Here is a 15654-nt window from a genome sequence, read left to right as displayed (position 1 = left end):
GTGTAGGCCGGGCAGGTACCCAACACAGTGTCTGCTGCAGCTAGGAGTAGGAGGAGCACTAGATGAAGAGTCCAGAAGCCTGGGATTGGAGGAGGTTTCCTTCCCTGGAGGCCCTCTGAGCTGGGGTTTTCCCGGTAGATTCCCAGGCCTCTTTCTCAGGTCATTCCAGCTCGTTAAAGATTCAAATGAAGGTCCGGAAGCCCAGGGTGGCTGTTCCAGAGCTCACGAATGCTTAGGCTGGTTCCCACGTGCTCATTCCCCAGACCCCCAGCTCCAGGGGCTCATTGGCCTATGCCTTCCTTCCGCGGCGGCTCCTTTTCCTCTTTGTGCCCCCTCACTGGGGGCTGGAGGGCTGGGTTCTGATTCAGGTAGGGGAAGAGGCATGTTGAAACATTTGCATGCAAGACAGACATACGACATTGTAGGGAGAGCAGACAATTCAGTGAGTCTATCCCTGGCCCTCTGCTGGTGAGATATGTGAGCTTGGAGGAGCCTCAGTTTTCTCTTCTGTAAATTAGGGGCAGTAATTCTTTTCTTAGCGAATCCTCCCTCCTGGCCGAGAGCGGTGGCTTACTCCTGTAATCCCAGCACTTTGGGAGGCCGAGGCAGGTGGATCACCTGAGGTCAGGAATTTGAGACCAGCCTGACCAACATAGTGAAACCCCATCTGTACCAAAAATACAAAAAAATTAGCTGAGTGTGGTGGCACGTGCCTGTAATCCCAGCTACTCAGGAGGCTGAGGCTGGAGAATTGCTTGAACTGGGAAGCGGAGGTTGCAGTGAGCCAAGATCGCGCCATTGTACTCCAGCCTGGGCAACAAGAGTGAAACTCCCTCTCAAAAAAAAAAAAAAAAAAGAATTCTCCTTCCTGTCACCCACCTTGCTAATTTTTGCTCTATTCTAAAGCTCATTCAAGCATCAGCTCCTCTAGGAAAGCATCCTTGTCACTCTTTGCTCACCTTCCAAAGCCAGGTTAGGTGCCATCTGTCCCTTTTTCCCCATAGCATCTCATGCTTATCTCTAATCCGAGCAGCCCGATCAGGCCGGGTTGTGACAGCAGGATCGCTGGTGTGTTTCTGCCACATGACTGGGAGGAAATAAAACAAATAGAACAGGAGTTGAGAAATAACCTCATCGTTGCACAGAGATTGTGGAGGTGGTTTCTACAGCATGTCCTAGCCTATTCTGATTGATGCACACTTAGCATTTCTTGCATGGAAGTGAAGAGTCTCGATCTATCTCCTGAGGTTGTTAGCAGAATGGAATGAAAATGCCTCTAACTCTAGCACGGTTAGTAGTTCTTCATAAATTTTAAAGATGATATGACCAACATTGGCAGGAAACCGAATGTCATCATTAATAGCATGGACGCTGGAACCTGGCTACCTAGGTTCGAACCCCTGCTCTGCCATTAATCCATCAGTGTTGGAATAAAAACAGAATCTAGCTAAAAGTGTTTGTGTGAAGATTAAATGAGGTAACATATGTGAAGTGCTGGTGCATGGAATTCCTGGGTGTGTCTGTGTGGTTGGGGATGGTGGGTGGTGGTGGAAGCTGGCGCTGACAAGTAAGCAGAGGCAGCGTGTGCCCTTGGATTACAGAGATGGAGGCAGATCCAGGTTTGGGAGGCCTGATGCTTCTGTAGTTCTTGGTTCTGTAACAAAAAAATACAAAACTACGAATGCCAAGTTAGACATGAAAGTGAATGCTTACATACACATTTTATGAAGTTGTCCAGTACCATGAACATCACAAGGTTTTTCTGAAAAATACCTAGTATTTTTTATTAACGATTTGAAATCCTCTATTATAATCATTTTCCTACTATATTTGACTGCATAATCATTAATCACCTTGCTGTAGTCTAAATGTTGGTGTCCTCTCTACGTTTTTATGTTGGAACCTAATTTCCAAGGTAATAGGATTAAGAGATGAGGTTTTGGGAAGTGATTCAATCACAATACCCCACCCTCATGAATGGGACTCGTGCCCTTATAAAAGTGGCTTGAGGGAGCTCATTTGTCCCTGCCGCCACGTAAGGACTCAGCAAGAGAGTGCCATGTTTTAATCAGAGAGCAAGCCCTCACCACACACTGAGTTTGCTGGCTCCTTGATCTTGAACTTCCCAGCCTCCAAAACTGTGTGCAATACATTTCTATTGTTTATAAAATACCCAGCCTAAGGTATTCTGTTATGGTAACCCAAATGGATCAAGATACATCTTTGTATAAACAAGGATTTTGTTACATTTTCCATAGAGAAAACAGAAAGATAATCAGCCTCTCTCTTCTAGTGTGGTTGATCATAAATTTGTTTTTATATGGAGGCTGGGTGCAGTGGCTCATGCCTGTAATCCCAGCATTTTGGGAGGCCAAGGCGGGTGGATCACCTGAGGTCAGGAGTTCAAGACCAGCCTGGCCAACATGGCAAAACCCCGTCTCTACTAAAAATACAAAAATTAGCCGGGTGTGGTGGCGGATGCCTGTAATCTCAGCTACTTAGGAGGCTGAGACAGGAGAATCACTTGAACCTGGGAGACAGCGGCTGCAGTGAGCCAACATGACACCACTGCACTCCAACCTAAGCGACAGAGACTGGGTCTCAAATAATAATAATAATACATAAAAATAAAAACATAATTTGTTTTTATATGGAGAGTTTGGAATTCTTTGTTTCAACTCCGTAACAAATGTCACATATAAGCGATATAAGTTTTTTTTAGGATGGTTGTCAAATTTGAGGAAATATCAAGCTCCTGTCGTGAATGAACTATAATCTTCCAGGGCAGTGAAAGTTTTCTCGCCCAGTGAATGCCTAATGCACAGTGACTCATTGAATTGGTAACACCCATAACCAGTATGTCCCCGTAACGTGGGTCAGGCATTTGATATTATCTTCAGAGTTGTTAGTATTCGTTAGCAAATCAGTAAGCAAGTTTAAATCTATTCCGAGTGGGTCCCTGTAATTCACTCTTATCATTAGATTATCAAGCAATCCAAAAGCCTGACCATTGTTGTTATTTAAAATGTGTCTCTTATTCTCAATTCATTATGTTTTAGTGTTATCTGAAATTGATTTTGTTATGCTTCTCAGTGTCAGAATAATTTTCTTTGGTTTTATTGCTCATCTTTGTTTCTTTTTGTTTCATGTACCATTTTTTTACTATGTTAATTTTTCTAGAGGATTTCAAAAATATATTTAAAGATGCAAAAATAAAAGATACCCTTCATGTGTATCCGCATCAGGAGGCTGCAAATTTCTCACCTGTTTTACTAAAAAGTCCCCAAAACATCTTTCCAAAGTGTGATTAAAACGGAGCATTTCCAACTCAATCTCCCCTTAGCAAGACCCCAAAATGCCCTGAGCCAGGACATTGCCACTGATGGAAGAGAAATTCGATAAAGGGAAGTTAGAATGAAAAGAAACAGTGATCTTAATAGATGGCCACTAAAATGTCTTAATTTTTCAAACTTTACAAAAATATATGATCATGTCAACCTTTTGCCAGGGTCTCTCCCAGGGCTTAAAATGTCCCGCAAGCTTAATCATTGAGTTAGGCACTGAACTGTGACCTGAGAATTCTTAGAGATTCATTTGTACTATGTACGAAGTTACTAACTTCTATTGCTGTTATGAAAATTAAGCAGACCTGGTTTTTCCCTTCAAGTACCTTTCAGGGAACACGAGGTATACATAGAAAGTATTTAAAAATAGCTTATTGGCAACTATCTTCTGTTATATATGTATATTTATAAAAAACTACTAGGAGGTAATTTTAGAGTCATACGCAGTTGTAAGAAATAAAACAAATGAAACCCCGTGCATGGTTATATTACATTATCACCATCAGGAAATTAACATCGATACAACCCGCCAAATTTATACAGGTGTCACCAGTTTTACATACACTTGTGAGTGTATATTTTTGTGCAATTTTATCACATATCCATGAGTTGCTTTATTAAAGTATCTTTTAATGCTTAATTAAAAAAAAAAACCCTTCAGAATAATAAGCGTTTGGAATATAACTGAATACAGATGCGTATAATCTTGCATTTAAGATTTGGATTTTATTCTGAAGGCGGGAAAGGGCCACTACAATGGTTAGAATGGACATTTTCTGAAAGCTGAATGTGGACATGGTGGAGGATGGTCTGGCTGGAGCAGGCTACCCATCGGACGGGTGCTGTTCACCTCGAGGGTCTTAGACTCTCAGGGTTGCTCTGGGTAGAGTGCTGGGGGGACACTCCTTGCCCAGCAGCCCCTCACTCAGACCCCTCCTACTCCCCGGGCCCCGCCCATCCCCGCGCCGGGGCCCAGCTGCTCCTCGCTAGGGCCCCGCCCTCCCCAGTTCCCTGAACACAAACCTCGCTGAACTTTTCCTGAGCGCGGAGCCCTGAGAACCCAGCGGTGAACAAAACGCTGACAGCCCAGTCAGGGAGACAGACAGTAAACACATGCCCCCAAATATATAATCATGTAATTACAGGCTGTGGGAAGTGTTGTGAAAGGAAAACACACCGGACGATGTGGGTCTCCAGGGGTCCAGGGCGGACTTCCCCTGGGGAAGCTTCCCAGGCACATCTGGACCCGAGTCCTGGCGCTGCCACTCGCGAGGCGGGTGTCCTGAGCAGGCTGGGTGGTCCAGTTGGACCATGGGCTCTCGGATCCAAGTGGCTCGACTGTCGAGCCTGGTGTAAACTGGCACTTCCAAAGCGTAGTCTAGAAAGGTTAGAGCTTTAGCAGCTTCTTGGAATGCGTATTTATTTTTGTTTATACTGCTCTATTCTATGCCCACTCCTTGGAGGAATTTTTTTGATCTCTTGCAGAAGCTAGACTGGATTAGAATCCCGTCCGTGTGATCCAAAAGTGCCCTGTGCCTTATTACAAAGCTCAGCTTGCAAGGTCTTGGGATTTCCTGTGGGCCTTTCTCAGCAGCTCCAGGCCCCTTGGATCCCGGGCTGTGCGTTCGTCCTCTCTCTCTCTCTCTCTCAGACTCAACAGCACTGTCATCGTCGGCATCATAACTAACTCCTATGCAGTGTTTTTAGGGTGCTGGGCATTGAGCTAAGCTCTACGTTATTCATTCATTTTAATCCTCATACTCTGGCTCCTGGCAGGCACTTTATAAAACGTGTTGGTTAATAAATTAGACACAACGGAAGGAAAAAAAATCACTGATTTTGTTTTCTAGGCACTTTTAGCTTCACAGAGGAGGTGACTTTGAGATGAATTTTGAAAGCGGAGTTCACCAAGCAGAGACGTTGGGATTCATCACTGGAGAGGAGCTGGGGCAGGTATAACAGGTGCATCAGATGTTCCAGGAATGGTGCTTAGGGAAGTGTGGCTGGATGTTAGGTACAGGCGTGAGGAAATATTGAAACAACACCAACCTGGATATATATAGCTTAAGCTCTACAGATGGTTATCTTAATTTTGTGAATACATGCAACATACTTTATGGGGATTTCCAGAAACACTTTGGGGATTGTTGGAACTCAGGTCCTGCTGTAGCAAGTGGGAGCAACAGTCAGTCAAAGACGGGTTCTGGGTCTACAGATAAAACAAGGTTACTTATTTTTCTGCTGAGGAGCGGAAGCTTGGGTGATAAAATGTTAGAGGAATAAAAAAAAGAATGTAGCTTCTTCCTCTCTCAGCACAGGGCGCGCACAACTTGCGCTCTTTCTGCTGCTCCCAGCTCTTGGATACAGTGGACGACGCCATGGGTTTCGGAGACCTGAAAAGCCCTGCTAGCCTCCAGGTGCTCAACGACTACCTGGCAGACAAGAGCTACATCAAGGGGTATGTGCCATCACAAGCACATGTGGCAGTATTTGAAGCAGCGTCCAGCCCACCGCCTGCTGACTTGTGTCATGCCCTACATTGTTATAATCAGATCAAGTCTTATGACAAGGAAAAGGCCAGACTGCCAGGAGTGAGGAAAGCTGTGGGCAGGTATGGTCCTGCTAATGTGGAAGACACTACAGGAAGTGGAGCTACAGATAGTAAAGATGATGATGAAATTGATCTCCTTGGATCTGATGAGGAGGAAAGTGAAGAAGCAAAGAGGCTAAGGTAAGAACGCCTTGTACAATATGATCAAAGAAAGCCAAAAAAAACCTGCACTTAAGGCTAGGCATGGTGGCTCATGCCTGTAATCCCAGCACTTTGGGAGGCCAAGGCGGGTGGGTCATTTGAGGTCAGGAGTTCGAGACCAGCCTGACCAACATGGTGAAACCCCACTCTCTACTAAAAACACAAAAATTAGCCACGCGTGGTGGTGGGTACCTGTAATCCCAGCTACTCAGGGGCTGAGGCAGGAGAACTGCTTGAACCCAGAAGGCAGAGGTTGCAGTGAGCCGAGATCATGCCACTGCACACCAGCCTGGGCAACAGTGAGTCTCCATCTCCAAACAAAACAAAACAAAACAAAACCAAAAAAAAAAAAACCACAGTAAAATAAGATCAATAGAAGAAAAAATACATGATAAGTGCAAAAATTAGAGAGGATCATCAAACCTAAAAGAAAAAAAAAAAAAACTCTGCACTTGTTGCCAAGTCCTCCATCTTACTAGATGTGAACCCTTGGGATGATGAGACAGATACGGCGAAATTAAAGGAGAGCATCAGAAGCATTCAAGCAGATGGCTTAGTCTGGGGCTCTTCTAAACTAGTTCCAGTGGGGATACAGATTTAAGAAGCCTCAAATACAGTATGTGGTTGAAGATGATAAAGTTGGAACAGATGTGCTGGAGGAGGTGGTTGAAGATGATAAAGTTGGAACAGATGTGCTGGAGGAGCAGATCGCTGCTTTTGAGGATTATGCATAGCCCATGGATGTGGCTCCTTTCAACAAGATCTAAAATCTATCCTGGATCATTGCACTTAAATAAAAGCTTGAAAGATTGAAAAAAATGTAGAGTTAGAGAAGCTGGAAATCTAATCTAGTTTTAGTCACTTATGCTGATTGGGTGACTTTGGGCAAATTTATTGAAGTCTCTGTAAAATGGGGATAATGCTAAAATCTACCTCATAAGGCCATGTATTTAACAAGACAGCAGAGCAATTGAGTGTTTTAAAAACACCCTACATATTTGTTTGTTGTTTTAATCACAACAGTATAGTCAGTCTTGTCTAATTCTTGCTAATATGTGGTAACCATTCTGTAACCTATGTTTCTTAAGTGACACCAACTTTAAATGCAGTCTTCATAACAGTTTTGGAACATTACACTCTAGATTTGTTCCCACCACCTGTGTGAGAACCGCCCCCCCCCCATTTCTCTCCAATTCCTCTGATTCATGGCCTTCCCTGAGACCTAGAGCCTTGCTTCTCAAGGTGTGGTCTGCAGACCAGCATCACTGCCTTCACCTGTGATTGGTTAGAAGCGCAGACTCTTGGCCGGGTGCGGTGGCTCACGCCTGTAATCCCAGCATTTTGGGAGTTTGAGGCAGGCGGATCACCTGAGATTGGGGGTTCAAGATCAGCCTGGCCAACATGGAGAAACCACATCTCTACTAAAATACAAAATTAGCCGGGCATGGTGGCACATGCCTGTAATCCCAGCTACTCAGGAAGGCTGAGGCAGGAGAATCACTTGAACCCGGGAGGTGGAGGTTGCGGTGAGCCAAGATCGCGCCATTGTACTCCAGCCTGGGCAACAAAGAGCGAAACTCCATCTCAAGAATAATAATAACAATAATAATAACAGATAGTATTTATTGATTGCTTACCATGAGCCTGGTGTTATGCTAAGCACTTAATATACATTGTCTCATTTTGGGGGCACATTTCTTTTTTTTTTAATTTTAGCCATTCCAACAGGTACATAGTCAGAGTCATGTATTTCTCAAATCTCTTTAGTGGATGCCATTGGTTCAGTGGTCACTATTGGTTGCCTACCCAAAATTTGTGTCTACAACTTTCTTTCCAGCAGATTCCTATTTTCTCACGTCTCCACTCCTCACCATGGGCTTCGGGGAGAGCTGACCTGAGCCCTGATTCCGTGTAAAGGCTTTTATTAACTAAGGGTAATCCCACTCCCCTTGATAATTGGTTCAGGAACGGGCAGCTGACCCAATTCTGTCCAAAGAGTCTTCAGGTGGTCTGTTGGGAAGGTTTCTTACTCTTAAGAGGGAGTTGCAGGGAAAGGTGATCTTGGCTGTTGTCATGTCTGGATGTTATGCTTGGAACTTCTGCCATTTGGCTACTAGTTTCAGGGTGAAGTTCTCTTTGGAGTGAAGGAGCAGAGCGATGCTTCCTTACCAGCGTGGAGCCGCTAGACCAACCCTCTGGGCTTCCAGGTGTTGTGAGATTCGCTTGTTATATAAGCTAGACTGAGTGAGGTTTCTGCTCCTTGCTTTTTTGTTTTTTTTGTTTTTTTGTTTTTTTTTGAGGTGGAGTCTCACTCTGTCACCCAGGCTGGAGTGCAGTGACAAGATCTCAGCTCACTGTAACCTCCGCCTCCTGGGTCCAAGGGATTCTCCTTCCTCAGCCTCCCGAGCAGCTGGGACTACAGGTGCCCACCACCATGCCCGGCTAATTTTTGTATTTTTAGTAGAGACGGGGTTTCACCATGTTGGCCAGGATGGTCTCAATCTCTTGACCTCATGATCCACCTGCCTCAGCCTCCCAAAATGCTGGGATTACAGGCATGAGCCACCGCACCGGCCTCTCCTTGCTTTCTAACAGATATAATTTGCTCTAGATTTGGCACCCAGCAACCTCTGTGGGACGTGCTGGTCCCCAGAAGACACAGCTACTTCTTCCTGGAGGCTTTCCCTATGGGGTTCTCATAAAGGAAAGCTTCTCTCTCCATTCACCAAGGCTAATGGAATGGAAAAGGAAGGAAGGGGTTCTCCTGGAGGTAAGCACTGCCTCTTCTATTCGTTATCTGTGTGACCCTCGGCAAGCACTTTCTCTCCTTGAGACTTCGTTTTCTTATGTGCAGATTGTGGGGCCAAGGATCCCAACTTGCTTCCCAGGGTGTTGGTGAGATTCCAGGGAGACGCTGGGAGGGCAAGTTTTCATCACCAATCAAGGGCCTGCAAATCCAGGGCTGACACTGCTCGTGGACGCGCTTACCTCACAAAGTTGGTCAATGCCAGAGTTGGGGCTGGATCTAAGTCTCCTGACCCCCAGAGCAATGTTTTTTTCTATCATAACCTGACTCAGCCTCTGCCCTAAGGGGTCATCTATTTTCTATCTTTTTCTTCCTCAAATGCAAGGCATGAGCATGCCCTGAAGTATAACTGTGTCAGAGTTTCTGGGGCATTTCTTTCAAATCGACCATTTCTACCCCCAACTTGGCGGGTCTCATCAGGGCCCAGCTTGGCCGAGCCTGGCCTTGTAATGCATTGGCCGGGATGGGCCTTTGTTGCCTCTTTGGGCTGCAGCCCCCCTCCCACCCCCACCCCTGTCGGCTATAGCCACTTTTGCTCATTTCTCTTGGGAGCTGCCTAGCTGCAGAGAAAGGCCTTTGGAACCCTTCTCTTTTCAGCCATCCTTTATTGAATTTCACCTCCATTTTTTTTCCTTTCCAAATAGGAACATCATTTATCCAGGACTTTAAGTTGCAGAGGTCTTCAAGAGCTTTCTCTTTCCCAGCTGCATTTGTTGACACACAGTCAATCTGTTTCTTGCCTCCATCCCCTTCCCCCCGCCTCACCCCCCACGCAGGCCATAAAGTGCCTACAGCTGTGCCCTTTATTACCCTTCCCTTTCTATGCCCATGAGGGGGACGAGCTGAAATATAGCACAGCCATTACTGCTAACAAAAAGGGACAATTTTAAAGCATTTCTGCTTTTCATAAGGGAAGCTGATGGCACAAAAAGAAAATACATCATTTTATTGTAAATGTTTTTAAAATATGGGTCACTTGGCCATAAGCAGCCTCCAAAGTCGGACAAGTTTAAAGCGAAAGCAGTCACATAGATAGCAGTTTTTTCCCCTTGCCTTTTAAATTACGCTAATTGACACCAAGAAAAACAGGGAGGCGGTAGCTCCTACCAATCCACACACTCCGTCTCCAACTCCCTCCTCTCTCTACAGTGAAGAGCATGGGAAATGTTTGCCAGGCCAAGAATGGTGCCCCCATACTAAGAAGCCCTTTTTACTTCTGTTTCAGCAAGTATTAAGACTAAGAGGCTGTGGTCCGGTCTTTCAGGATGGGATGGTTTTCCCAACCCTGGTGGGAAGGAAACTCTCATGTTTGCTGAAAAAATTCCAAAGGAGGAAGGCTGCCTGACAGCTCCCTGGTGTGTGTCTGGGCTGGCTGGGTCTGGCCAGGAGCGGAGGGTCTGGGTGGAACAGATATGCTGGTAGGGTAGGCAAGGGAAGTGGTTGCTCTTCCAAAGGGGACACTGTGTCAGTGATTTTGAAGATAAATGGATGTGATGGTTGTTGGGACTATGGTGAGAGATTAGAGGTAGCAGAAAGAAACATGCCATATTCAGATTGGTCAAAGGGTGTGCCCTTGCCACCCACTCCTCTGCAGCCCCCACCCCTGTGTTACCGCCTCTTACAGTGTGAACCAGGCTCCGCCTCTGGGAAAGGAAGTAGGGCTTGAGAACAGGATTTGAGCCACAGGAAATAGGACCAAGTTTCTAACGCAACTGGAATGAGGCGGGCTGGATTATCCACTCCTGAGAACCAGCTGTCTACATGATACAAAGGATTGAGACATGGAATCCAAAGAGCTGGACTCAAGTCCTGGCTTTCCAGTGCTCTAGCTCCGTGAACACAACCTCTCCGAGCCACAGGACCCCAGTCTGAAATGAGGATGACAGTGGAGAAACTTCCACCACACAACACTGCTGTGGGCAGTCAATGAGCTTATGTGCGGGATGTGAATCTGGCAGGTGTTCAATGGTCAAGGAAAATATTTGATGAAACTGATTCTGAACCAGGAGGTGGGGCCCCAGGATATGCTATCTGGGCTATATGGATGGCTAGACAGATTTCCAAGACATTCAGATTCAAAACTAGAAATGGTATCAAGGGATGCTTAGAAAGTGTCCCTAGATGGAGATGCATGAAGAAGAGGCATATTGGATCAGGGTGCTGAGTCCTTTGGTAGGTAGAGGGCATGGCTTAGAATCTGCCAATCTGCTTTTGATTCCAAATCTACTGCTATGTAGTTAAGTGACCTAAGCTTCTCAGCCACCACTTCCCATCAGTACATTAGGAATAAAACCAGTGGGATGACATAAGGTTGTTGTGAGGACTAAAATGAAATTAATCATACAACGCTCTTAGTGCATCAACTGTCAGAGTAACTGACTGCATTTTGTTATTCTTATTATTCCTGAGAACTTGCAGGTGAGAAATGGAGACTGGTTGATGATGGCTTCTGTCCCTTCCCCTCCTTTCTCCTTCCCTCCCCTCCCTTCCCCTCCCCTCCTCTTCCTGCCCTCACCTTCCCTCACCTACCTTCCTCTTCCTCCCCTCCCCTCTTCTTCTTCCCCTCCCCTCCCCTCCTCTTCCTGCCCTCCCCTTCCCTCCCCTCCCTCCCCTCCCCTTCCCTCCCTTCCCTTCCCTCCCTTCCCTCTCCTCCCTTCCTTCCCTTCTCGCCAACCTGCCAAATCAAAGAGAGTAGTTGTTTAGCACAGGTTTCTTAAGAATTGACTGTAAATCATCTCTGAAGACAGTGTGATCTAGTAACTAAAAACATAATTTGAGGGTCATACAGATGACTATGAAATCCCTGTTCTGCCAACTCTAGCTCGCTTACTTTGAACAAGTGATTTTATCTCTATGCACCTCAATTTCTCATCAGTTACAAGGTCCTTACCTATCCATGGAAGTATTGAGATAATGCATGTAATAATTACATACCTCTTCTTTCCTGAGAGTCTATCTCCTGCTTTGCACTGGAGAAAGCAACACTTTTTACACTTTAAAAAAAGTGTAAGGTGTAACAGGCTGCAGATGTAGCAGGGGTAATGAAAAGGAAGGCTGGACTTTACAAATAAAATATAAATGAGGATCTCTAAGATCTAACTCTGAAAGAAGATTCTCCAGAGGATGGAGCTGCTAATATAGTACTGAGGCCTCTGTTCTCCTGAGTTCTACCTTCAGCATGCTCTCACAGTTCAGTTCCTACTGTTATGGCTTTGTTTGATGATGATGATGAAGATGATGATAATGATGATGGTTATGATGATAGCAAGCATTTTTGTGCAAGCTTAGAAAAAACTCCAGGCCGTTTTGTACCAGTTAGAAAAAACTCCCCTTCCACAGCTCTCCTAAACATGGTTAAGACTGGTGAGAACTTAAAAAAAAAAAAAAATCTTATTAAAAAATAAGGGATTAGGAGGCTGAGGCAGGAGGATTGCTTGAGCACAGGAGTTCGAGACCAGCCTGGGCAACACAGGGAGGCCTTGTTTCTACAAACAAAATTAAAAAATATAAAAAACAAAGGAAAGCAAAGTGGAAACACAGGAAGCGTAAGAAGCCTGAAACTCTGGCTTCAGTTTTCTGACCCTCCTGGAGCTGGAGTGCTCCCAGGTACTGTCCAATTTCACACAATGTTTGTGATATTTATGCTCTGTGTCTAGCTCAGCATGGTATCGGTTTTTCTGAGACTCAAGTATACGGTCAGGCAGCCCTTAACAAGAGGAAAGCGTTCTAAGAAGCTTATCATTAGGTGATTTTGTCATTGTACGAACATCACAGAGTGGACTCACACAAACCTGGATGGTCTAGCCTGCTATACACCTAGGCTAGATGGCATAGCCTGTTCCTCCTAGGACACAAACCTGTACAGCATGTGACTGTACTGAATACTGTAGGCAATTGTAACACAACGGGAGAGATTTGTGTATCTAAACACGGCTAAGCATAGAAAAGGCACAAAGTACAGTATAAAAGATAAAAGATGGTCCACCTGTACAGGGCACTTCCTATGGATTGAGCAGGACTGGAAGTTGCTGTGGGTGAGTCAGTGAGTGAGTGGTGAGTGAATGGAAGGCGTTGGACAGCACTGCACACTCCTGTAAGCTTTGTAAACACTGTACGCTTAGGCTATACTAAATTCATTAAAAAATGTTTTCTTTTTTCAAGAATAAATTAACCTTAGCTTACTGTAACTTACTTTATAAAACATTTTTAACTTTGTGACTCTTGTAATAACACTTAGCTAAAGCACAAATAATGTTGTACAGCTGTACAAACATATTTTCCTTTATGTTCTTATTCTATAAGCTTTTTCCTATTTTTAAATTTTTTCTTTTTTCTTTTTTTTTTTTACTTTTAAAAACTTTTTTTGTGGCTGGGCACAGTGGCTCACGCCTGTAATCCTAGCACTTTGGGAGGCCGAGGCAGACAGATCACGAGGTCAGGAGTTCAAGACCAACCTGGCCAATATGGTGAAACTCCGTCTCTACTAAAAATACAAAAATTAGCTGGGCATGGTGTGCACCTGCAGTGCCAGCTGCTCAGGAGGCTGAGGCAGGAGAATCACTTGAACCCGGGAGGTGGAGGTTGCAGTGAGCCGAGATTGTGCCACTGCACTCCAGCCTGGCAACATAGTGAGACCCTGTCTCCACAAAATATTTTTTAAACATTAGCCAGGCATGGTGGCACACACCCGTGGTCCCAGCTATCCAGCAGGCTGAGGTGGGAGGTCTTGAACTATATTGGCCTTGAACTCCTGGCCTCAAGCAATCCTCCTTCCTTGGCCTCTCAAAGTATTGGGATTACAGGTGTGAGACACTGCACCCAGCCTTCTGTACATAATTAAGTGTGATACTTGTATAGGCCTGGCAGCACAGTAGGTTTGTTTACACCAGCAGCATCACAAGCACGTGAGTAATGCATTGTGCCACGATGATACGATGGCTGTAATGTCCCTAGGCTGCAGGAATTTTTCAGCTCCATTATAATCTCATAGGGCCATGGGCATATGTGCTGCCTGTTGTTAACTGAAATGTCATTATGTGGTTCATGACTGCACTTTAAAATAAATGAACCACTACCCAGTGTACTGCTTATCAGTTAATTCTATTTTATTTAATTGCCTTCTTCAGCTCTAGGTTTATTTATTTTTAGGTCTTGCTTATTTGCTCTGCTCCTTTCTTAGAGCTGAAGTCTATGATAATTAATCATGGTTTCGTAGACGTTTTCTTTGGCTCCCTGTTTTTTGGTTTGTGTTGGCCTCTGTTTTTCATGCGAGAGGATTTCCTCAAAGGTCTAGACTCTGTGGACTGTCCCTCCACATGGACAAGTGAGACATGGAAAACCTGATTGGGAGCTCTGGGTGAGCTGATGGTGTCTTCTCCAAGGCCTGCGTGATGTGGACTCATTCTGTCTCTCTGACCTCATCTCCTGTCTCCTTCTTCCTTTCTTCTTTTGTCCCAGCTGCACTGGCCACCCTGCCATTCCCGTCATATCTGGATTATTGCTGCCTCAGGGCCTTTGCCCTTGCCGTGTCCTCTGCCTGGAGAGAACATCCCTTAAGTGTTCACTTGGCTTTTTCCTCCCACTTCTTTCAGATCTCGGCTCAAAAAGCAATTTATCCGAGAGGCTTTCCCTGATGACCCTTTATAAAATTTCCACCTCGGCCTTACTCTGCTTTTGTTTCCAATGGACTTATCATCACTCGATGTGACAGTACAGTATGCTGTTTAGATTTATTTGTTGTCTTTCTCCAGAAGAATAAAAGCTCTGTGAGGTTGGGGTCTTTGTTTTGTTCGTGGTTGTGTCTTTTGCACCTGCTGCAGTGCTTGGGATATTAGCACTCAGTGTGTATTTGTTGAATGAATGAATGAATGAATGGTGGCTTCAGTGACTGTGAAAAGGCTAGGATCTGGGCATTTCATTGGAGGATTCCTAATATTCAGTGTCTGTATCTCTTCTTTTGGGTCAGTTTTCTCAGCTAGAAGAGTCCTGGCTGCCAGTATTCTTAGAGCTGACTAGGGAAGGAGGCTGAAGATCCAGTGCTTCAATGTGAGGTTTCTTACCAGATTCTTTTGTTTTCAGTAAGCTATGCCTGAGTCCAGGGGTCTAGAGCCTTTTGAATTAACTTCCTCAGGGAAACTCCTGGCTTATGCTGGGGAGGTGGGTTAGGAGTCACCTGGTTGTATGCACACGCTTGCGAGTGTGTGTGGAAGGGGCCGGTGGGAGTGTGGAATTTGCCTGTTTTTAAAGCACACCCACACCCTTATTTGCAGATGTTACTGGTATCTCTGATTCCTAAGCCATTCTGGGGTTCTGCAGCGTATATTACAGTGACTGCTGGTAAATGTTTAATTGGCTCTCCAGGGGAATACAAGCTCTAATTTGTGGTGTTTGCTGATTCACATGGTGTCAACATTACCACCACAGTTGACTTCAAGTTCCCATCATGACATCACTGAGCATGGATTTGATAAATCCCTTTATCTCCTCCTGTAGTAAGACTCAGGTCTCAGCCGTGCCTGCGACCCCGCTCCATTCTTTCCACAGCTTGGTTGCTCATCTCCTCTTTTCTTTACAAAAGATGCATGTTCTTCCATTACTAAGCAAGTGCATTTTGAGTTTCTGATACTTGTTACTAAGAGTTACGTTTTTTAAATTATGAGAATTTCTTTTTCTAAAGCCTGAACTTTCCAGGGTCTCCTTTCGCATAATAGTGGCTTATCATGTTTTAACTGAGAAAATACAGATGGGCAAAA

The 15654-nt window shown here is 45.0% G+C and overlaps 1 pseudogene; it reads left to right on the top strand.

Moving 5' to 3' along the window:
• The first annotated feature begins 5722 nt into the window (after positions 1-5722).
• Positions 5723-6863, top strand: LOC703297 (elongation factor 1-beta-like; annotated as a pseudogene).
• Positions 6864-15654: the final 8791 nt, after the last annotated feature.

The sequence above is a fragment of the Macaca mulatta genome, chromosome 11 (assembly GCF_049350105.2).
Source record: "Macaca mulatta isolate MMU2019108-1 chromosome 11, T2T-MMU8v2.0, whole genome shotgun sequence".
Taxonomy (NCBI): Eukaryota; Metazoa; Chordata; class Mammalia; order Primates; family Cercopithecidae; genus Macaca; species Macaca mulatta.
This window is presented reverse-complemented; position numbering and strand designations above follow the sequence as displayed.